Below are 2,500 nucleotides of genomic sequence, written 5' to 3'. Positions count from 1 at the left end.
CCGGCCACACACACACACAGAGCGTCGATTCGGCGTTGAGCGCGAACCGGTGGTAACCTATGCCCGCGCACGCGTGTGTGCAGCACCCACGACGTTCGTCGACGCGCGCCCTCCCCGTTGTCGCGGGGCAGCGGTCAGCGTGCCGAGAACACACGGTGTGCGACCGCGAGTGCCGAGCGAGAGGACCCCCATATATTATTATAATATATATATAACACAGAGAAGGGATCGATGATATTTCGACCAATCTGTCAACTGTGTCGGTCCGACGGTTTCTTCAAAGAGCTTCCGCCCCGGCTCTCCCGTTGCGGGAGAGACGCTCCGAACGAGAAACACACAACTCTATCTTTGTGCCGTAGCCTTCCCTGGCGGGAGGCGGCGGTCCGCGCGCGTCCTCGGACGCGCGCGGACAGGCTGATCGAAGAGCCACCACGATTATTCTCTCTCTCTCGTCCGAGAGAAGAGACCACGATGGTTGAACGAGAAGCGCGTTTCTTCGCGAACGCAAAAATTTCGAACGATTACCCTGAACGGTGGATCACTTGGCTCGTGGGTCGATGAAGAACGCAGCTAATTGCGCGTCAACTTGTGAACTGCAGGACACATGAACATCGACATTTCGAACGCACATTGCGGTCCACGGATACAATTCCCGGACCACGCCTGGCTGAGGGTCGTTTTAGTACCCCTAAACTGCTTGCGCCCGAAAAGCGCGCACGGCCACGACGCGGGCGACCAGAGAATGGCGCGCGCGTCGCCTGTGCCCTGTGCAACGCTTACAATGGGCGTACGAGCGATCGTTGGACGTTCGCCCGAGGTGTCTGTGCCGCGCCGACCGGCCGCGGTGCAAATCCTGGCGTCGTCTGAAATGACACACCGAAATAATAATAATAATGAGGAGGAGAAGCGCACAAGCGTGTAAAACGTTGGCGAACGCGCGCCCAGAGAATGCTGCGCGAATTAAGAGGGGGAGCGTGTTTGTGTATCCAAGTCGTGTGTGTACGCGAGAGCCGAGGAGAAATGGGATGAGAGTAAGAGCGCGCGCGAAGGGAGCAACAAACGGCCAAAAAAAGGGTCAGGACGGTGAATGGCACCGCTTTCCCTAGAGCGGCGCGTGCGTCGTTGTCTCCCGAAAGTAGGTAGCGCTTGTCTCACCGTCTCTCCTCTCCGTACATCACACAGACTGACCGGACTGCTCTCGCACTCTGTGCCGCGTCTCTCGGTGCGATAGCGCTCGCGCGTCTTATGCCGAGGCGCCCTTGCCCGCACACATAACGGTATTACGGAGAAATATACGGCGCGTCGTCGTCCGGCGGAGAGAGCATTCGTAATCCTTTACCTCTTTACGGAGAAGGGTTTTGAATCGCGAGCCGACCGCGTGTCCGAGTCCACGAAATTTTCGTAAAGCGAAAAAAGGGGACCGGCGCGCCGCGTCGTGTACTCGTCGAATCGATTCCGCCCGAATTTCGTATATAAAAGAGAAGGGAGAGCCGAGAATCTCGAACCCCGCGATATATCGTCTCCATTACCACCAACGAGTGTGTGTGCGGTTAGCGCCCCGGCGATTTGCCTTCTCGCGTATTTCGTGTGCTGCCGCTGCTGCTCTCTCGTTCGACGCTCTCTCTCTCTCCCTCTTATAATATATATTATAGAGGAGAGACGACGATGAGCGACGCGGAGGAGGCAAACGGCTACGAAAACTCACTATGCGACGACCTCAGAGCAGGCGAGATTACCCGCTGAATTTAAGCATATTATTAAGCGGAGGAAAAGAAACTAACCAGGATTTCCTTAGTAGCGGCGAGCGAACAGGAAAGAGCCCAGCACCGAATCCCGCGGTTCCGCCGCAGGGAAATGTGGTGTTTGGGAGGATCCGCTTATCCCGAGGTGCCGCGTCGCGTCCAAGTCCATCTTGAATGGGGCCACTTACCCGTAGAGTGTGCCAGGCCCGTAGCGACCGGTGCGCGCCTCGGGAGGATCTCTCCTTAGAGTCGGGTTGCTTGAGAGTGCAGCTCTAAGTGGGTGGTAAACTCCATCTAAGGCTAAATACGACCACGAGACCGATAGCGAACAAGTACCGTGAGGGAAAGTTGAAAAGAACTTTGAAGAGAGAGTTCAAGAGTACGTGAAACCGTTCAGGGGTAAACCTAAGAAAAGCCCAAAAGATCGAACGGGGAGATTCATCGTCAGCGGCGCTGGCTTCGCGTCGGTCGGCGATGTCCCGCGGAGTCCTTGCGGCTCGCGCGCGGGCACGCTACCGTGCGCCGATGTCCGGCGCTCGTCGTCGTGCACTTCTCCCCAAGTAGAACGTCGCGACCCGCTGGGTGTCGGTCTACGGCCCGGGTGCGGTGTCTGTCGCGTCGCCGGTAAAACGGCACGCGACAAACCCTCGGTCGCCCGGCCGGCTGCTCGGCGGTACGCGCAAGGTATCAGGCCGCACTATTCACGGTGCGTCGAGACCGTCGCAAGCGCGCGCCACGGTACTCGGAGGTTACGGACT

General features: G+C 58.0%; 1 non-coding gene across 1 annotated transcript; it reads left to right on the top strand.

The window, feature by feature from the left end:
* The first annotated feature begins 522 nt into the window (after nucleotides 1-522).
* LOC146723576 (5.8S ribosomal RNA) lies at nucleotides 523-677 on the top strand. Its single transcript, XR_014924497.1, has one exon. It is a non-coding gene; the product is annotated as a 5.8S ribosomal RNA (ribosomal RNA).
* The last annotated feature ends 1,823 nt before the right edge of the window (nucleotides 678-2,500 follow it).

The sequence above is a fragment of the Nylanderia fulva genome, unplaced genomic scaffold (assembly GCF_048542155.1).
Source record: "Nylanderia fulva isolate GAGA-0341 unplaced genomic scaffold, ASM4854215v1 Scaffold1853, whole genome shotgun sequence".
Lineage (NCBI taxonomy): Eukaryota > Metazoa > Arthropoda > Insecta > Hymenoptera > Formicidae > Nylanderia > Nylanderia fulva.
This window is presented reverse-complemented; position numbering and strand designations above follow the sequence as displayed.